The following is a 22,528-nucleotide window of genomic DNA, read 5'->3' as shown; positions in this document are numbered from 1 at the left end:
AAGCTTAAACACAAAACTACATGCACGTATTTGCATATATTGCATGTATGTAAAAAAAAGAAAGAAACGAAACATCATGCTAAGATTGTGTGCTTTACAGTGCAGTATGCAGCAATATTATGAATCCTAGACTTGGCCAGTTGATTGTTGTGCACCATGCTGTAGAAATCCTATTTTCTCAGGCAGAAACACTCAGGTTGTCTTAAGAAGACTGAGAAGATTTGTCTTTTTTTGCAGATCAATTACAACTAATCCCTTGGATTAAAATCCCTAAAAAAATGTCGATGCATTAGAAAAGTTTAGGCAACTGCACGGATCCTTTGCACGTAAATAAGGATAAATAAGGATTGGTGCTTGTGTAGATGCATGGGGATTTGGAGCTGTTACAGTAGCTACAGTGCCAGAGTGTAGATTAATAATATTTTGATTAATAATAACTGAGCACAGCACTGTGGCAGATTGGCAGCCTATTCAGGGCGTGCCCTGCCGCTCCCCCTGTGACAGCGAGGAGGAGCTTCAGCCCAACTGAAACCAGCCACCTTTAAGCCGTCAGGAACGTGAGCATGATTCTCTAAAGGTGCCAAGCTAATGACTATATGAGATTCACAGTAGGATCCATGTATTGTGCTAGATGCCATCAGCATACTAAAATGCTCAACTATATACGATACCTCAGGGAGCGATTTGCCGGGGGGGATTCCTTCCCAGGGGCTTTTCTCTGCTTAATTTCTTTTATCCCACGTGGTATCTCGAAACAGTCGACAGTCCAAACAACAGTAAATTCAGCTTTCAGAACAAATCTGTGACAGCAAACATGACACTGCTTGAGGCGGGGATTTGGAGGGGGGGATGTTTCTGATCCTGTTCATCTTTTCATGGAGTCACTAAGCTCCACTGTTTCAGAGTAAAAACTACCGATAATGAAATAACGATAATGAAATAAAAGAGACTCGAAATAATCTTCAGTCTAAGACTACGTCCACACGTGCACGGGTAGTTTTGACGGAGATTTTCTGTTTTCGCTTTTTTTTTAAATCCCGTTGTTAAGTCAAATTGTTGAATGTTGTCATTGTGTTTCTTAAATTTGTAAAGTCTTAGTTTAAACTATAGGATCAAAGACATTCCTTTGCCTGACCACCTCTCCAGCCTCTCGAGGTTCTGTTTTATCACAAGCACATCCCTTGTGAAGGTTTGTTTGATGCTTGGTCAGCTTCCTGCCCTTTTATGGCTTCACTGTGTTGTGTATGGTGAACCAATACAGGAATTGAACCATATATTGGGTGTGGGGGAGATTACCCCCTTATGACCAAGGATGTTGTGATCAGGACGTCACGCACACAGATACACACACACGCACACGCGGACACAGCCTAAGAGTTGACACATATGTTCCAAAGGTTTTGTGAGATTTTAGAAACCACAGATTACCACGAAGAACTCTTTCATGTGCATAACTGACACATTACAGCATTTCATGTTGCTCCCCTAATGACCATCTAAACTAGGACAAATCAGATTATTAGCAGATTCATGAAGAGGCAGCTTGGATTTAACTCCAGCAAACACTCACATCTTTGATGTTCCACATTCAGCCCGAACAGCTTCACCATCATAACACAACTCTCTATTTTTTACAACCAGGTACATAAATGAATAGGTGAATGTAAACTTTATATATATAAAAAAAAAAAACACCCAGCACGCCCATGCGGGCGGTTTATCCTTCAAGCTCGGGTCCTCTACCAGAGGCCTGGGAGCTTGAGGGTCCTGCGCAGTATCTTAGCTGTTCCCAGGACTGCGCTCTTCTGGACAGAGATCTCCGATGTTATTCCCGGGATCTGCTGGAGCCACTCGCCTAGCTTGGGAGTCACCGCACCTAGTGCTCCGATTACCACGGGGACCACCGTTACCTTCACCCTCCACATCCTCTCGAGCTCTTCTCTGAGCCCTTGGTATTTCTCCAGCTTCTCGTGTTCCTTCTTCCTGATATTGCTGTCATTCGGAACCGCTACATCGATCACTACGGCCGTCTTCTTCTGTTTGTCTACCACCACTATGTCCGGTTGGTTAGCCACCACCATTTTGTCCGTCTGTATCTGGAAGTCCCACAGGATCTTAGCTCGGTCATTGGGGGCATCTCCCATTTTGACCTCGGGACTTCCAGGTTATACTCGGCACAGATGTTCCTGTACACTATGCCGGCCACTTGGTTATGGCGTTCCATGTATGCCTTGCCTGCTAGCATCTTGCACCCTGCTGTTATGTGCTGGATTGTCTCTGGGGCATCTTTACACAGCCTGCACCTGGGGTCTTGCCTGGTGTGATAGACCCCAGCCTCTATGGATCTTGTACTCAGAGCTTGTTCTTGTGCTGCCATGATTAGTGCCTCTGTGCTGTCTTTCAGTCCAGCTTTGTCCAGCCACTGGTAGGATTTCTGGATATCAGCCACCTCCTCTATCTGCCGGTGGTACATACCGTGCAGGGGCCTGTCCTTCCATGATGGTTCCTCGTCTCCCTCCTCTTTCTTGGGTTTCTGCTGCCTGAGGTATTCACTGAGCACTCGGTCAGTTGGGGCCATCTTCCCAATGTATTCTTGGATGTTCGTTGTCTCATCCTGGATTGTGGTGCTGACACTCACCAGTCCCCGGCCCCCTTCCTTCCGCTTAGCGTACAGCCTCAGAAGAAGAAGAAGAAGAAAGTGTACTTTATTGGTCCCCGTGGGGAAAATCCCTCTCTGCATTTAACCCTGCCATCCCTGCCTCAGGGTGCTGGACTTGGGGTGAAACCCTCCATGCATGGTAAGGAGCTTTCTTGTCTTTATGTCAGTGGCTTCTCAATGGGGATGTGGCGTACAACACTAGAGGCCAACTCCAAGCCCATAGCACAAGTCACCATCAAGTCTACCAAGGAGATGCTCTGTCCCCACTGCTGTTCTGCATAGGCCTGAACCCCCTCAGTGAGATCATTAACAAGACTGGCTACGGATACCGACTACGGAACGGAGCAGTTGTCAGCCACCTCCTGTACATGGATGACATCAAGCTGTATGCCAAGAGTGAACGAGACATCGATTCACTGATCCACACTACCAGGCTATACAGCAATGACATTGGAATGTCGTTCGGACTGGAGAAGTGTAGTCGGATGGTAACAAAGAGAGGGAAGGTAGTCAGAACTGAGGGGATTGAACTACCAGAAGGCAACATTGCAGACATAGAGGACAGTTACAAGTACCTGGGGATCCCGCAGGCAAATGGGAACCATGAAGAGGCCGCTAGAAAAGCTGCAACCACCAAGTACCTGCAGAGGGTCAGGCAAGTCCTGAGGAGTCAGCTGAATGGTAAGAACAAGATCCGGGCCATCAACACGTACGCGTTTTGTCTGCAAAGTGGAACACCCCAATCCTGTTTTCTATTTTCAAAATAATGTATTATGCAGGCTTACAGTGCAAAATGTATTTGTTGTCATTTGACTGCTGTGAGTTGTTTTCTTGATTACAGAGTTAAAAAAAAGTTAAAGTTAAAAAATACATGGAAGTGGAAGAGAACGTCTGGTCAGTTGAGAATGTCAAGAGAAAAGATTAGCATTTGTAATGAATTTATTTTGTCAAACCAGCATAAAGCTGGTTTGATGTGGGCATAAAGCATAAAGCATAAAGCTGCTCTACGATCACGTTCACCAAAGAAAACCAACATTCAGAGAGGATGAGAAGAATGCCCTTAAAGTGTTCACAGTGGGAGATTTCTGTCAGCCGCAGGCCAGTCTGGGTTTCAGGTTTGGCTGAGGAAGACCCAAGAGAGACAAAAACAGAGGGAGGGTTAACACACTGAACATACTGGAGAGTATGAGGAAGGAGGAAGCAACAATAAAACCCCCTTTTGTTGTCTGAGAAGTTGTGACCATAGTTTTAACTGTGTGCGTGCGTGCGTGCGTGCGTGCGTGCGTGCGTGCGTGCGTTTTTCAGGATGACCGCTGAGAGATCGCATCCCACGCTGGGCATTTCTGCTGAATCAGTGACTAGTCACCTCTCTTAGGAAGATAAACAAAACATTAACGCACACATACACATGTGCACAGGAGTGCACTCACAGGCTATGATACACACACACCTACAGTTACGCATCTTCATTGTGCAGAATAACAAACCATACATATCTATAAAGACCCAGCCATACACACTGAAATAATGTGGATAGAGGTACACGTACATTTGTGAGTGTCTTCTCCTGAATACTCAAAGACAATGAATTCTTGGGCTTTTATTATGACTTTTGTTACCTGTGTATTTGTCTTGTATTGATTCAAAAGGCAAATATGAACAAAACATAGGAAATGTAGAACAGAAATGCACGCCATGCCATTGCAGAAAAGGGATGATCCCTTCATCACTGCATGGACACTACTGCTGTTAGCGTTAGTTTGGTGGTTTAAGTGAGCTTCAGTATAACCAATTTCTAGTAAAAACAGCTTTTGCATCAGTGTTAACAGCATGTATATAAAAGTAGAACAATTAATTAGCATTGTTTCCGTATTCTCACAGTGACTGTGCCCTTTCAAGCTGTAATGTGTGGTTAAAGGATGCTAATGTTGTAGATGTGGTTCACATATTCATCTAACAAGCAAAATGTCTGTGGTTCAGTGCTGCGGGAGACACAAATCCCTTTGGGGTTGTGTCGGAGAGGGACAATCTGGACAATCTGCCAAGTCAAACATGTGCTACCTGTTGTGATGACCCTTTCTGTGAATAACGGGGCAGCTGAAAGTAGCATACCACTGCTGTCAGACTTTTGCTGCTGATCAAACCCTCACACGTGCAATAAGACTGCTATCTGTGCAATTCTTCTTCTGACGAAGTTGTACTTTTGTATTTTCTTACTCAGTTGTATATAGCATTTGTATTTCTATTTTATTCTATTGTATATATTATTCTATTCTATTTTATTCTATTGTATATAGCATTTTATTTTATTTTATTTTATTGCATTCCAGTGTTTTCTAATTTCTGCTACATAACTTTGCACTTTTGCTGTAACAAAACAAATTTCCCACCTGTGGGACTAATAAAGGTCATCTTATCTTATCTTATTACAATTAAAAAAATTTAAAAAATCAGTGGTGGATTGGAGACAAGGTAAAGTGGTTATTGAGCTTCCTTCAATGACGTGAATACCACATTGTTTATAAACTCCTTATTAGAGTTAAAGACTGTCCCTCTACTGGGTGACAGGAGTGTTGCATATATTCAATATTTATCCAGCTGCAAAGTAACAGTCATATATTCATTCACCCTTCTCCTGTGCTTGTTTACTGAAGATCATGAAAGGTAAATGTCAACTATGTCAGTGTTTCCATCCCATCTTTTCTCTTCATTCTTCAGTGCCTTACCCCAGGGAATATGTAGGTTATCTAGAAATCTGTGTGCTGAGTGACTCTCGATTAAACTTAAACTTTAATCAACTGTGGTAGTGATCTGGTGTTATATAAATAAAATAGAATTTTTGTTTTTGCATTGATTTAAATAGCCAGTAATTTGAATATTAAAGCCGTCTTTGTCACAGCAGCCACAGTAATTATAGCACCACCTCAGGGAACGCAGAGGGGAAAGAAGAACCCACATGTAGACTCTCTAACCCACCTTTAAACTGTCCAAATAAGTTCATACAAAAAGATAAAAAATATATAAAGCCACAAACAACATCCAAGCATGGACCACACAGAAAACACAACACAGACCAAAGGAAGGGCTGATCCATGACGAGAACGAGGTAATCAGGGGAAGTGAACACAGCTGGGGGAAACAAGGTAAACAGAATCTAGAGAGCAAGACATGGGGATGCAAAACTAAATCCAAGACACGACAGATGAATGACTACCAAATCAAATAAGGCAGTAACTTAGTAAACACAGAAAGGCACACAGAAACAAAAAAGGAGGAAGCAACAACAAAACACCTTTTCTTTTCTGAGAAACTGTCACCATGGTTTTTTTTTTTTTTGTTTTGTTTTTTCTAAATGACATCAGAAACAGCAGTATGCGACATTACGTGATGGCAGAGCTTCAGTTCATCCTTTGTCATTTTTTTTTTTTTTTTTTTTTAATAAATAGGACAGGGGGAATGAATGAGAGAAAGAGGGGGAGAGAAAGAAAGAAAACCAAAGGGGAGAAGAGACGGTGAGAAGGGGGGGGAAGAGAGAGAGAAAAAAAAAAAAGAACTCCTGGGTCACCTGTATGGAGAGAAAAAAACAAACAAACAAAAAAAACAAACAGAGGAGACAGCAAACAACAAAGAGCAACATAATAATAGAGAAAACAAAGCACCATCACAATAAACTAGCTAGTCATAGATATCAATATTTACTAAATAATAAACGATATTGTGCAGCACGCAAGATAGACAGCGCACAGTGTGCTTTGAGGCAGCAGCCAAGAAAGCTTTAGTCCGCGTCTCTGAATACCCATGTGTGCATACCTGTGTGGATCAGCATGCTTGCATTCCAAAGGTTTCTCCATGTAATGATCTGCTAGGGTGTGTGGGGGGGCCACAGCCCCGTCCACCAGGGTGTGAAGCGGGTATGGAGGAGATCAAAACTCCAGACATCCAGAGGCCCCCAGAACACAAGAGACCATGGAAGACCAACAGAGGGGCAGCCGCGCCACTGTTCCAGTAAGAGCTGAGGAGAGTCCCAGATGAGGGCTCGCCCAGCAGCCGCGGAGCAGAAGTCAGGGGGAGTTGCAGTGACGCGCCCGTGAGCTCCGCCGGCCCCCAGCTGCGCCTGAGTGACCGAGCCCCAGGCCGAGAGGCCGGGGGCACCCCACCTCCAAAGGGGCCCGAGCGAGCCCCAGGCCCCAGGCTCCGACAAGCGGCCGCCAAGGAGTGAGCCGGTGTGTACCCGGACGCCCACCCCCAGACACAAAGAACCACCAACACACCGACACCTGAGGGAGTCCGCCACCGGCAGGGGAAGTGGTGGTGGGTGGAGATAGGCCTCCAAACCTTGGAGGGCCTGAGGTGTCCCCAGAGAGGTGGCATCTGATACCCAACCTGACATATAGACACAGACATACAGGCACACACAGACACAAACATCCATTCCCACCCTCATGCTCTCATATGCACTCACTCCACACTCAACCAACGTGGAGACAGACATAAAGAGACGCTGTACACACAATCACACTCCCCAAGCGTACTCTACAAACCGGGTCTAGGTACCCTTGCCCCTGGAGGGGGGAATTGCACCCAGACCCAGGTGGTGTTACCCTTTTCCCTGTGGTGGGGAGAGGCAGACCACCCCGACTCCGCAGCAGCAGGGAGGCCCCACACCCCAGACCGCAGTCGGACGGCCAACTCCTCCTACTAGCCCTCCTGCTTCAGCAGGCCGCAGAGAATGGGGGTGGGAGAAGACTCCAAACCTCCCTCCACCCGCTCATTGTAGTGTTGATGCATATGTGTTCTAAGGTGCAATTAAAACCCAGGAGGGCATGGAGCTACCTGCCATGGTTTTAACTGTGTGTGTGTGTGTGTGTGTGTGTGTGTGTGTGTGTGTGTGTGTGTGTGTGTGTGTGTGTGTGTGTTTCACCTTGACATACAAGGAAACACTCTGGAGACTAACCTCCAGTTAGCTATCCACAGTTTACAATAAATACCAAGGAAGAGTCCCGTGATGAGGTCTGTGAGAGGTCTAAGACCTGTGTGAGAGGTCTACCTATGACAGACAGTAATTAGCCAGGTGCACCTTCTGAATTTCTCATTTATGTTATCGCTGCGCTGATTAATCCTTACTTCATACTGTATACCAGACCCTAACCTTGTGCTCCAGAGTTCATCACTGCTCCTGGTTCAGTTGTCCTACAGTATACCCTGTACTATTTATAGGAAACATAATTATTTTTAAATACTGGTTGTTTTTAATTGTTCCTTATTTTCGGAGACATCCTCAGCACATTTGCTTGATATGTGAAAATACATTTTCTACCTCTTTCACTTCATTATGATCTTCTTATGTTTTTTAATTTTTATTTCTAAACTTTATATTTTTCTTATTACCTGTGCTCATTGTTTATATCTTCTTCTTATTACAGTCCCAGTTTGCTCCTCTGCTAATAATTACCCATCTCTGTTTTCTACTGATTTATCTGTCATTTTCACCACGCCTTGATCTTCTTTTGCTTTTCTCCTCTTCAAATCTTATTGTAGCTCTTTTTTTTTAATCTTGCCAATTTCATTTTTTTATGTCTGGCTTTCCAATTTTTCTTCCTGAAATAAAAAATTCTTACTCTTACTCTCTCATCCTGTTGGCAAGCCTTTGAACCTCAGAGAACCACCCTGCACACATGTTTTTTAATTTGAAAAGCAGACATTAAGAGAGATTTATTGGTTCCCCACTTATATCATATCACATCAGTGCAGTCTGCTACCAACAGACAGATTATTGGTCGAAGAAATCCCAATGGAGTGGTACTATGTTTTATTGCTTATGCAATGCTAATAATGATAATAATAATAATCTTTAACCATTTATTCAAAAATCTTTATCATGCATACTGAGATCCTAATCTCCAGTCCTTTAAAAAATCAACCAGTGTATACAGTCTGACCCATGTGGCTCAACTCTGTAGCTCAGATTTCGTAAGGGTCTGTGGGAGGTGCTCAGAGTGGGTGATGGTTGTACAAGGCACATTACTCAACTGCCTTAAACCTGCATTCGCTTTCAGTGACCAGCGAGGTGCAACTCTGGAAAGAAATCTGTGGATTGATATATTATATTCTTCATTCAGCAGATCCCTTTGGGGTAAATTGTCTCATTTAATCTCATCCTATCTCTTGGATCATCTTCTTTCACATGAACCTCCTGCACGTCTTCCTTTAATATATCCCTGAATCTTCTCGGTGGTCTCCCTTCTTTCCTCTTGCCTGGCAGCTTCATATTCACCATCCTTTTCCCAATATTCCTCTTCTGCACATGTCCAAGCTGTCACAGCCTTGCCTCCTGAACTTTGTCTCTAAAATGCTCCAAAAAGGTCCATTCTGGTTGCTCATAGTGAAAATCTTAACATCTTCAACTCTGCTGCCTCCAGTTCCACACCAGATACACTTCCTGACGCAGCCCTACCCTTTTATGCATGCTTTGGACTGGGACTACAGAACACTGGCATGCAGTGCTTGTATTTTGGTTATAGAGGCATGTTTTTTAACAGGCACAGATGTGCAGCGTTCATTGTTTTTGTTGCAGTAATTGTAGTTTGGCACCCAATAAAAATGAAAGTGCTATATTTGTTTTTCCAATCAAGCCAACTACACGATAGCATTAAGACATTTTACACATTTCCCTAGCTGGGACCACATCCTCGGTAACAATGGACGATGAGGGAGTATGAACTGGTGCTGCGGTTTGGGGAAGGCCTCGAAGGGGACTGGCGACGGCTCCGGGGCCGGGCAGATCCCGTATACTAACGAGAAGTGAATGAAGGAAAGGAAGAGAGGAGAAGAGGAGAAGAAAGGGAAAATGGGGGGGAAGGGTGGGGCATGCAAATGAGAACAGCAGGTGAAGGGGGGCTTTTATAGCCTGAGGCCAGAGGGGGCGTGAAGGAGGAGTGGTCCCGCTCCTGGAATTCAGATGATATTCAGGTAGCTCCATGCCCTCCTGGGTTTTAAATGCACCTTAGAACACACATGCATCAACACTACAATGAGCGGGTGGAGGGAGGTTTGGAGTCTTCTCTCACCCCCGTTCTCTGCGGCCTGCTGGAGCGGGAGGGCTAGGAGGAGTTGGCCATCCGACTGCGGTCTGGAGTGTGGGGCCTCCCTGCTGCTGCGGAGTCAGGGCGGTCTGCCTCCCCCCACCGCAGGGAAAAGGGTAACACCACCTGGGTCTGGGTGCAGTTCCCCCCTCCAGGGGCAAGGGTACCTAGACCCGGTTTGTAGAGTACGCTTGGGGAGTGTGATCGTGTGTACAGCGTCTCTTTATGTCTGTCTCCACGTTGGTTGAGTGTGGAGTAAGTGTATATGAGAGCATGAGGGAGGGAATGGATGTTTGTGTCTGTGTGTGCCTGTATGTCTGTGTCTATATGTCAGGTTGGGTATCAGACGCCACCTCTCTGGGGACATCTCAGGCCCTCCAAGGTTTGGAGGCCTATCTCCACCCACCACCACTTCCCCTGCCAGTGGCGGACTCCCTCAGGTGTCGGTGCGTTGGTGGTTCTTTGTGTCCGGGGGTGGGCGTCCGGGTACACACCGGCTCACTCCTTGGCTGCCGCTTATCGGGGCCTGGAGCCTGGGGCTCGCTCGGGCCACTTCGGGGGTGGAGTGCCCCCGGCCTCTCAGCCTGGAGCTCGGTCACTCAGGCACGGCTGGCTGCCAGCGGAGCTCACGGGCGCGTCACTGCAACTCCCCCTGGCTTCTGCTCCGCGGCTGCTGAGTGAGCCCTCATCTGGGACTCTCCTCAGCTCTTTCTGGGACAGTGGCGCGGCTGCCCCTCTGTTGGTCTTCCTTGGTCTCTTGTGTTCTGGGGGCCTCTGGATGTCTGGAGTTTTGATCTCCTCCATACCTGCTTCATGCCCTGGAGGACGGGGCTGTGGCCCCCCCACACCCTCTAGCAGATCATTACATGGGGAAACCTTTGGAATGCAAGCATGCTGATCCACACAGGTGTGCACACAGGTGTACACACGGGTGTTCACAGACGCGGACTACAGCTTTCTTGGCTGCTGCCTCAAAGCACATTGTGCGCTGTCTATCTTGCGTGCTGCACTATATCGTTTATTATTTAGTATCTACTGATATCTACTGCTAGCTAGTTTATTGTGATGGTGCCGGTTTTTTTATTATGTTGCTCTTTGTTGTTTGCGTTCTCTTCTGTTTTTTTTCTCCATACAGGTGATCCAGGTGTTTTGTTTGTTTTTTTTTTTGTTTTTTTTTCTTTCTTCCCCCCCTTCTCACCGTCTCTTCTCCCCTTTGGTTTTCTTTCTCTCCCTCTCTTTCTTTCATTCTTTCTCCCTGTCCTATCCCCCAGTCATGTCTGTCCCGTTTGTAGCAACTGAAAATAAAATAAATTCATAATTATAATAAAGGTAAATCCAATGGGCCAATATGGCAAGGCCTGCAGTAAACGCCAGGACCGCCTCCTACAACGCGGGTCTCGCCACTGGCGATATGAGCGCCTACAAAGCGGCCTCATACGGCGTGCGGCGCGCGGTGAGAGATGCCAAACGCAGGTACCGGGAACATGTGGAGTCCCGCTTCCACCAGGGCGACACACGGAGTATGTGGCACGGACTACGCACCATTACGGACTACAAAGCCAGGGACACTGCGCCGATCAACGCCGACTCTGCATTCACCAACGAGCTGAATCGGTTCTACGCCCGTTTCGAGGTTAGCCAGGCGGCTAATGCTATCTACCGCCTGACTACCGAGGACAGTGACGTCATCAGCGAGAGACCGGTGACCAGCATCGCGGAGCATGACGTCCGAGCGGCACTGAGGAGAGTGAACACAAGGAAAGCGGTGGGGCCAGACGGCATCACCGGCCGTCTGCTGCGCTGCTGTGCTGACCAGCTAGCAGGTGTGTTCACTTACATCTTCAACGAGTCCCTGGCGAAGTCTGTGGTCCCCACATGCTTCAAAAGATCCACCATCATCCCTGTGCCCAAGAACAGCAACCCCTCATCCCTGAACGATTACCGGCCAGTTGCACTGACCTCGGTAGTAATGAAGGTGTTTGAGAGGCTGCTGAAGAACATCATCTCCTCCTCCATCCCAGACACCACAGATCCGCTGCAGTTCGCCTACAGATCCAACAGATCCACAGAGGATGCCATCACCCACGTCCTACACACCACTCTCAGCCACGTGGACAAGAAACAGGGTAACTATGTGCGAATGCTGTTTGTTGATTACAGTTCAGCGTTTAACACAATAGTGCCCTGCAGACTGTTCACAAAGCTGAGGGATCTGGGACTTAACAGCCGTCTGTGTGCATGGGTGTTGGACTTCCTCACTGGCAGAACTCAGGTGGTGAGGGTGGGCAGGTGCTTCTCCAACAGCATCACCATCAACACAGGAGCACCTCAGGGATGTGTCCTCTCGCCACTGCTCTACTCCCTCTACACTTCAGACTGTGTGGCCACCCACGGCTCCAACACCATTGTGAAGTTTGCTGACGACACAGTGGTGTTGGGTGCCATCTCCAACAACGATGAGGCGGCCTACATGGATGAAGTGAAGAATCTGGCATCGTGGTGCCAGGACAACCACCTCCAGCTGAACGTCAGCAAGACCAAGGAGCTGGTGGTGGACTTCAGAAGGGGTCAGCACAGAGACTACAAGCCCATCATCATCAATGGAGCTCCAGTGGAGAGGGTGCAGTCCTTCAAGTATCTTGGTGTCCACATCTCCTCAGACCTGACATGGGCTGCCCACATTCAGGTCCAGACCAAAAAGGCTAGGCAGCGCCTGTATCACCTACGACAACTGAAGAAGTTCAGGGTCTCTCCAAAGATCCTCAGGATTTTCTATACAGGCGCTGTGGAGAGCATCCTCACACAGAACATGACATCGTGGTTTGGGAACAGCTGTGTGAAGGACCAAAAAGCTCTCCAGAGAGTGATCCGTACAGCAGAACGCTGCTGCAGGATTGCTCTCCCCCCGCTTCAGGACACCTACACCAGGAGATGCTGGACTAGAGCAGCGCAGATACTGAAGGACCCGTCCCATCCTGGCAACAAACTGTTCCAACTTCTGCAATCTGGTAGAAGGTTCCGCATCTTCCGGGCAAGGACAGAGAGACTCAAGAGGAGCTTCTATCCCCAAGCCATCCGGGCCCTAAACACACACACCCGCCCTCTCACATCATCTATAATTGACTGAGACAGGACTCTTCCAGACACTCTAAACCAAGGCACAATGTACATTTCAATTCCTTTAACTTTAAATATGTTTATATTGTCTATCCTGTAAAATAGTCAGATGTCTATTCATATTAATGTTCAGAATTCACCTGCTTGCTGCTACTACTGCACATTCACCCAGTGTATATACTATATGTATGTATATATATATATATAATGTTCTTCCTCTACAGCCCCCCCCCCCCCCCCCCCCCAATTTTTGCACATGTCGAGGAGCGTGTCAGGCTACATTTCACTGTGTGTTATACTTGTATAACTATGCATGTGACAAATAAAGAACCTTGAACCTTGAACCTTGAACCATGATGATCCACTTGGTAAAATAAATCCGCTTGGCATCTTTCTTGGCCTTAAGACAACAATTCTGATGGCTAAAGATCCAAATGGGACACAAAAAAAAAAAAAAAAAAAAAGAGAACAGCAGGTGAAGGGGGGCTTTTATAGCCTGAGGCCAGAGGGGGCGTGAAGGAGGAGTGGTCCCGCTCCTGGAATTCAGATGATATCGCCACTTAAATTTTCCTTAGGAATTAAAAGTCCTCTGGGACCTGATAAAAGTCCGGTCTTTTATCAGTTCCCAGAGTCAGAACCAGACACGGAAAAGCTGCATTCAGCTTTTATGCTCCTTATATCTGGAACAAACTCCCAGAAATCCTCAGATCAGCTGAAACACTCAGTTTATTTAAATCCAGGTTGAAGACTCACCTGTTCTCAGCTGCATTTGAATAAAGCACCAAATCCACACTTTAAGCTTAAATTTTAAAACTAACATTTTAACTATTGATTTTATCTATTGTTCTGATTTTATCTGTTTTGATTTTATATACAGGTTTGTTTGTTTGTTTGTTTGTTTGTTTGTTAATTAGTTAGTTAGTTTGTTTGCTTGTTTAAATCAATTTTAAATCCTGCTTTTTATTTGTTTTTGTTTCTAATGTCTCTGTAAAGCACTTTGAATCACCTTGTTGTTGAATTGTGCTAAACAAATAAACTTGCCTTGCCTTGCCTTGCCTTGTGCGTCACTACTTTAGTAATCCAAAATATCTCTCTGTTAGCCTTCTTGGTTCCGAATCATCTTCAGCTTCTCATCAGCGGCGTCCCACAGGGCTCAATTTTAGGGCCACTGCTGTTTTTCCTGTATTTGTTGCCGCTGGGTTCCATCCTTAGAAGGCGTGGGATCTCTTTTCATTGTTATGCAAGTGACTGCCAAATTTATTTGCCACTAAAGCAGAAGGATGGCATCTCCATTAAACCTCTCTTGACATGTCTAGATGACATTAAAGCTTGGTTGGCTTTAAAGTTTTTACATTTTAATGAAAAGAAAACAGAGATGGTATTGTTTGGACCCAGTGGTCCCTGTGAGTCCTCCTCTGTTTGATTTGGGACCCCTGGAAGTTTATTTTAAACCTGTTGTTACTGACCTTGGTTTTAAGTTGGACAGTGATTTTAAGTTAGATAGCCAAATCAGAGCAGTGGTGAAGTCCAGTTTTTGTCATTTAAGGCGACTGGCAAGAGTAAACTTTTTTTTTCTTTCTAGGCAGCACTTTGAAACAGGATCAATGCTTTTATTTCTTCCTCTCTGGACGACTGTAACTCACTTTCTCAGCTGGTTCAAAATGCCGCTACACGACTGCTAACAGGAACTCATAAAAGAGAGCATATAATCCTGTGTTGGCTGCACTGGCTGCCTGTGTCTTTTAGAGTTCATTTTAAAATTCGCATGTTTTTTTTAAATGCTTTCACAGTCTTGCCCCGTCTTACCTCTCTGACCATCCCTACACACCCTGTTGGTCTCTTAGGTCAGCTGCCCAGCTGCTCCTGGAGGTACCAAGATCCAGGAGGAAGCTCAGAGGGGGCGGGGCATTTTCTATCGTGGCTCCTAAATCTTTTTTTTTTTTTTCTGCCTGTCCCGTTTGGCTCTTTTGCATCAGAATTATTGTCTAAAGGCAAAGAAAGATGCCCAACGGATTTACTTTACCAAATTGACCATCCCAGCCTTGCCGTAATGGTCCATTTGATTCACCTTTTATTGTTTATTTTATTTTCACTTGCTGAATACGGGACAGACTTGACTGGAGGAAAGAAGGGGAGAAAGAAAGAGGGAAAGAGAAACAGCTGAGAAGAGGGACGGGGGAGAAGGGCAAAAACCAAAAACCAACAGAATGAGCAGAAAAAAAATGCATATATCAATCACCTGGGTCACCTGTTGAGAAAGAAAAAAGAAAACAAGCAGAAGAGAACAAGAGTAATAGAATAAACAACATCACAATGATATATGGGAATATGACAGTAAATACTAAATGTTAAACATTATTGTGCAGCACATAAGATCAACAGAACACAGTGTGCTTTGAGGTAGGAGCCAAAAAGGGTGTAGTTTGTGGGTGTGATCACCCGTGTGTACACCTGTGAGCATGGACGCGCTTGTTTTTAAAAGATTCCTTCATGTAATGATCTGCTAGAGGGTGTGGGGGGGGCCACAGCCCCGTCCTCCAGGGCATGAAGCAGGTATGGAGGAGATCAAAACTCCAGACATCCAGAGGCCCCCAGAACACAAGAGACCAAGGAAGACCAACAGAGGGGCAGCTGCGCCACTGTCCCAGAAAGAGCTGAGGAGAGTCCCAGATGAGGGCTCACTCAGCAGCCGCGGAGCAGAAGCCAGGGGGAGTTGCAGTGACGCGCCCGTGAGCTCCGCCGGCAGCCAGCCGTGCCTGAGTGACCGAGCCCCAGGCCGAGAGGCCAGGGGCACCCCACCTCCGAAGTGGCCCGAGCGAGCCCCAGGCTCCAGGCCCCGATAAGCGGCCGCCAAGGAGTGAGCCGGTGTGTACCTGGACGCCCATCCCCGGACACAAAGAACCACCAACGCACCGATGTCTGAGGGAGTCCGCCACTGGCAGGGGAAGTGGTGGTAGGGGGAGATAGGCCTCCAAACCTTGGAGGGCCTGAGATGTCCCCAGAGAGGTGGCGCCTGACACCCAACCTGACATATAGACACAGACATACACAGATACAAACATCCATTCCCACCCTCATGCTCTCATATGCACTTACTCCACACTCAATAAACGTGGAGACAGACATAAAGAGACGCTGTACACACGATCACACTCCCCAAGCGTACTCTACAAACCGGGTCTAGGTACCCTTGCCCCTGGAGAGGGGAACTGCACCCAGACCCAGGTGGTGTTGTGGCTCCTAAATCATGGAATAACTTGCCCTTGCACGTTAGAAAGAATCATTCACTGTCCACTTTTAAAACATGTCTTAAAACTAGTGCTGTCAGCATTAATCTCATTCATACGACGTTAACACCATAACCACATTAACACAGCAAATCCCAGTTAGGGAGTTAACGCGGATCACCCCGTGCCAGCACTGCACGGCGCTAATGCATTAACAAGCTAACCGCATTAATGCGGCAAATCCCCGTTAACGTGGTATTAACGGCATTAACGCTGACAGCACTACGTAAAACCCATTTTCAGTCTGGCTTTTGACCTCAGTGAGACTTAGTTAATAACTAATTTAATTACAAGAGAAACTAACTAATTAATTTACTTTTTTCTTTTATTTGGCTTTTATTTCTATCTTATATAATTTTATTATTTAATTCCAGTGTACAGCACTTTGCGTTAGCTGTGGTTGTTTTAAAGTGCTCTATAAATAAAGGTGATGATGATGAAGTATGTCTTAAGTTAATGAAGTAATAAAATAAATAGATATGAGTCCGTTGTTTAGTTGTTTTTATTTAAACTTTTCATGCTTTCAGAAGCTATGCATGCCATCCTTTTTCTGTTGTTATTGTCATTGGCTTTATCATTTAACATGCTAACTAAGGCCTGTAGAGCTCTTGGGAATTTTATTTAAATCTCTCTGAGCAATGCATAATCTAACCTTGAGGAGAATTTGCTGGGACATCCACTTGTGGGAAGATTGGCAGCTGTCGCCAATGTTTTCACTTGTGAATTATCTTTCTTGCTGTAGATTGATGGACCTGAAATTGTTTGAAGATAGCCTTATAACCCTTTCAGCACTCATGGGCAGCAACAATTGCAATTAGTCAACACACACACTGCTCACAATGCTCCAGACCACCACTGCTTAACCAAGCACAGTTGATTAGCAGCACCAGACTGCTGCCTACCCTCTTTATTCCTCTGGGAACAACAAGGGGTTTACTTAGTTTTTCATACACTGTGTCTCCATTTTGAATTAATGTTTGTTAAATAAATTATTTCTTTCTTTCAGTTTTAGACTGCTCTATAAGTAAATGGACTGATTCGTATATAGCACTTTTCTACTCCCCCAGAGTACTCTAAGCGCTCAATACAACATGTCTCATTCACCCAATCACACCCATTCTCACAAGCACTTTATCTATACATAGTGCTTTCTAAGTACATTCACACACATTCATACTCCGATGGATGCATTGGAGAGCAAGTTAGGGTTAGTATCTTGCCCAAGGAAACGTGACATGCAGACTGGAGGAGCCAGGGATCGAACCACCAACCTTCCAATCAGTAGGTGACCAGCTCTACCTCCTGAGCTACAGCCACCCTCTAGCATTTACCTTTTGGCAAGTTTACTTCATTAGAAATTACAGTGATTCAGTCGACATTTTAAGACAATAAGCAGAATTTAAATTTCACATTGTTTAAGACTTGTACTTGTTCACAGTAACAAATATTTGTCAGCTGTCAACAGTTATTTTGGGAAAATGACCTGGTAAGAAAACCATCCCAAACACCAAACAGGTACCAGTAGCTCTGATTTTATTCTAGGCGTCATTCATTGTCCTTTCATTGTTACTATTTTTGCTGGAAGACAGTGGCACAAATCATAACAACACCATCATTTTTTCCAAATGATTTGCTTGATTAGGCTGAACTTTCTCCTGTTTCATTTGATGGTACAGCTTGAGGGATGGAGTCAAATCCCTTCTGCAGCTTCCAGCTAATTGGGAATCAGTGACCTAGTGTAACAGAACTGATAAATATTGCATTTAGGAAGTTAATGTGAGCTGACAGAAACCAGCATTAATCAGCTGGACCGTGATCACTGTGTCATGCTGTCCTACAGGCAAAGAGCCTAAACATAAATGCACATGTGGAATACGATGCATGCATTCAGGCAGAATGGATGGATCACAGATGTTGTTCATATTTACTTGTATGTGTTTGGTATATCCCTTCCTAAACATGTTCTTAGACATATTTTGTAGGCTAGTTTTTAATCAAACACAGTACTACCTGAAACAATTTAAAAACGTTGAGTTTGTGGGTTTAAACACCATTTCAAATCAAATCAAATCAAATCACTTTTATTGTCACATCACATGTGCAGGTACATTGGTACAGCACATGTGAGTGAAATTCTTGTGTGCGAGCTTCACAAGCAACAGAGTTGTGCAAATGTCTTCACTGTAAATGGTAAACTACCATGTTAGCATGCTGGGAATCTTTGCTATAATCAGTCAGAAAAAGTTCTTCAAGCGTGATTTTCCTCTTTAATGTGGCATTTACTGCCCCCTGACATTTTTTCATCGTTTGATTCAATAAAAATGAATTGAAAAGGGAGAATAAGGCTCTCAAGCAGCTAGCTTCCTAAGTGTCATAAATAGCACTGGTAAGGTCATGGGCAGATTAACCTCCTAAGGGACCCCACTGTACACATCGGTTTCGTTATTTCTCCAGACACCCAGAAACCAAGAAATCTTCTAGAGGTGAAGAGACCAAGTTGATTAATTAATTAACAGTGTGTAACCCAGAGTAAAATCTGTTTTACTAGAATTTAGTAATTTCCTGCACTTATTGCCTGCCAATGAACGCATCACAAATACATGACTCCAACCACATGACTTTGCTCAGCCAATCGGATGGCATGTAGGTCATAGTAAGCCTGTCCCGGCTTTCTCCCGTCAGATGCGTGGAGGCAAGCCAGGTGACAGAGCTGTTGCAGGTTTGTATTGGCAAACACTTGCTTTTCCCGTTTTAACCCTCTGGGGTCCAGGGTAATTGGCCGTTTTTGACAAATTTTCAGAATCAGAATCAGAATCAGAATACTTTATTGATCCCTGGGGGAAATTATTTTTTGTTACAGTGCTCCATTTTAAACCAACATTAAGACAAGACAGACAATACGCTAACTAAGAATAGTACAATATATACATATATATACATACATACATACATAAGTCACTTATAAATAAATATTTGGAAAAGAAACATGTGTAGTTGTAGCAGCAAACAGTGTGTTAAGTGGATGCGTTGTACAGGGAGATGGCCACAGGCAGGAATGATTTCCTGTGTCGTTCAGTGGTGCTTTTCGGTAATCTCAGTCTCTCACTGAACGAGCTCCTGTGACTGACCAACATGTCATGGAGTGGGTGGGAGGTGTTATCCAACATTGTCTTTATCTTGGACAGCATCCGCCTCTCCGACACCACCTTGAGGGAGTCCAGCTCCATCCCCACAACATTGCTGGCCTTACGGATCAGTTTATTAAGTCTGTTGGCATCTGCGACCCTCAGCCTGCTCCCCCAGCATGCAACAGCATAGAGGATCGCACTGGCCACCACAGACTCATAGAAAATCCTCAGCATTTTCTGGCAGATGTTGAAGGACCTCAGTCGCCTCAAAAAATAGAGACGACTCTGGCCCTTCCTGTAAAGTGCTGTGGTGTTTTTAGCCCAGTCCAGTTTATTGTCAATGTGTACTCCAAGGTATTTATAGTCCTCCACAATGTCAACACTGACCCCCTGGATTGAAACAGGGGTCAAGTGTTTCCTGGTCTTCCTGAAGTCCACGATCAGTTCCTTGGTCTTTGCCACGTTGAGCTGCAGATGATTCTGCTCACACCACGTGACAAAGGAGTCGACCACAGCCCGGTACTCTGTCTCATCATCCCTGCTGATGCATCCAACCACCGCAGAGTCATCAGAAAACTTCTGAAGATGGCAGGTCTCTGTGCAGTGGCTGAAGTCTGTGGTGTAGAGGGTGAAGACGAAGGGGGAGAGGACAGTCCCCTGTGGTGCCCCTGTGTTGCTAATCACCTTGTCAGACACACACTGTGGGAGACGTACATATTGTGGTCTTCCTGTCAGGTAATCAACAATCCAGGACACCAGAGAAGCATCCACCTGCATCGCTGCTAACTTATCACCCAGGAGGGTCGGCCTGATGGTGTTGAAAGCACTGGAAAAGTCAAAAAACATGACCCTCACAGTGCTCGCCGGCTGGTCCAGATGGGTGTAGACACGATTGAGCAGGTAGATGATGGCGTCCTCTGTTCCGAGACGAGGCTGATAAGCGAACTGAAGGGGATCCAGATGTGGTCTTACTATGGGTCGCAGCTGGTCCAGGATGAGCCTTTCCAGGGTCTTCATGATGTGGGAGGTCAGTGCCACGGGCCTGTAATCCTGGGGGCCACTGGGACGAGGCGTCTTTGGTACAGGGACGAGGCATGATGTCTTCCACATCACCGGGACCCTCTGCAGACTCAGACTCAGCATAAACAGTTTATGAAAGACTCCACACAGCTGGGGGGCACAGGCCTTGAGGACAAGGGGACTCACTCCGTCTGGTCCAGCAGACTTGCCTGAGTGAAGTCTCCTCATTTGCATCTCAACCTGGTATTGAGTGAAGGTGATGGGTGGGGGAGGGGTGTCAGGAATCTCACAGGAGGCAACAGCGCCATGTGAAGAGAGAGGCTGGCACAGTGGTGTGGCTCTGGATTCCAGGCTGACTGCAGGTGAGGTTGTGGGGGTGGGAGCAGACACTGTGGTGTCGAATCTATTGAAAAACAGATTCAACTCGTCGGCAAATTTTGATTTTAACTCTATATTTCACCTTTAAAATATGTTTTTCTTGCCTTGTTTGGTACCATTATTTTCAGCACAACCTCAAATATCTGAAATTTGAGTTATTTTTTTCATTTTAGTATACTATATTAGCACAGTTGATCTAAATTAAGACAGAAAATTCAAAATCCGAGTAGAAAAAAGTTATATTTCTTACTGTAAAACCCACAAACATGTTTAATGAATCATTGTCATAACTTGAAATGCAAATAGAAATTGTACATTTCTAAAAATTATGCACAAGTTTTGCAAACAACAAAGTTATATGATACTATTTACCTAAAAATGCAGCCAAGGCCTCAGGCGGTTTTTATATAACCATTTAAATCTATTTCCAGAACAATCAGGTGTGCTGCATCAAATAAGAAGGCACACAAATTATTTGTGCCAGTCCAAAAAATGTAGTTTGTGTTCAGCATAAGACAGAGGAGAACACCACAGGCCTAAACCTGCAGGTCTGACAGCAGGAGGTGCATCAGTCCAGTTTTCCATGTGGGAACAGCGTTTACACTGGAATCTGCCTTTGACGGCTTTTTTTTGGAGAAAATGTGAAATTCAGCAGTATAACTGACACACAATACAAAACCATAACTACATAACACACTAACTACAGCCTCCAAACACGCTAAACGTCACTAATGTCTCACATATGAAAACTCGCTTTCTCTCTGTCTTTCGCTCGCCCGCTTTCCGTCGCGGGTGTCACTCCTAAATCTGTCCCCTCTTCCTAAACAACCAAGTGTCACATGTTGCCATATCATTTTTTTGATTGGCTGACATAGTAAACTAACACCAATAGGGAAGAGGTGTTTTTTCTTTTTCTTTTTTCACTCGCAAGCGGAGAGTGTTTGCTAGCGCTGTCTGTAGAAAACGCCGTTTTTACCATTCTTCCTGCTGTAAACACTGTAATGATAAGCAGCTGTTGCTGTAAGTTAACGTAGTTTCATGCCATACCACAAGGTGGTTGTTGTTGGTTGTTTTTTGGCGTGGTGGACAGAAAAGTCAGGGAACGGCTGCTGAGAGACACTGACCTGACGCTAGAGGGAGCCATACGGATTTTTCAAGCGTGTGAGTTGTCACAGCAGCATGTTAAGACTTTCAGTGAAACGGGTGCCATTGCCATCGGTGACAGCGCTACTGTGGGAGCAGTTTCCAGTCAGAGAAAGAAACGCATACTGCCACAATCTGACAGCAGGATGTTGGATTGCAAGCGCTGTGGCCTGAAGCACATGCCCAAAAAGTGTCCAGCTTATGGTAAAATATGCTCCGCCTGCCACGGAAAGAACCACTTTGCCAAGCAATGCTTCTCAAAAGGTAAAGAGAACAAGACAAAACGACCAATAAACACAGTTGAAGATGCTGATCTCAGCGACACATTTTTTGTTGGTCTGGTTAACTGTGAAACTGAGCCAGACACAGAGATAAATGCCGTAGTGGAAGACAAATGGACAGTGCCACTGGAGATTAATGGGATGCTTGTCACATTGAAACTAGACACTGGTGCTAAAGCAAATCTGATCAGTTTATCTGACATCAAAGAAATGAAAGAAAAGCCCAAAATGCAAAAAGCAAAATCGGCCCTGAAAGACTACAATGGACAGGAGATTGAGAGTTTTGGCACATGCAGACTAAAAGTGACAGTAAAGGATAAAGTGCACCACCTGTGCTTCTCTATCGTTGCTGAAGCACATGAGTCACTGCTTGGTGACAAAGCCTGTGAAGATCTTGGATTGGTGAGACACGTGTATTACATCAACGCAGATG

The 22,528-nt window shown here is 45.3% G+C and overlaps 1 pseudogene; it reads right to left on the bottom strand.

Annotated features, from left to right (window-relative positions):
- LOC146569256 (uncharacterized) overlaps positions 1 to 22,528 on the bottom strand; it is a 54,470-nt pseudogene that overhangs the window by 477 nt on the left and 31,465 nt on the right.

The sequence above is a fragment of the Mchenga conophoros genome, linkage group LG7 (genome assembly GCF_057382185.1).
Source record: "Mchenga conophoros isolate Kocher_MC1m ecotype Shallow Benthic linkage group LG7, M_conophoros_male_GT1.1, whole genome shotgun sequence".
Taxonomy (NCBI): Eukaryota; Metazoa; Chordata; class Actinopteri; order Cichliformes; family Cichlidae; genus Mchenga; species Mchenga conophoros.
Note: the sequence above shows the minus strand (reverse complement) of the source record. Positions and strands in the feature narration are given on the sequence as shown.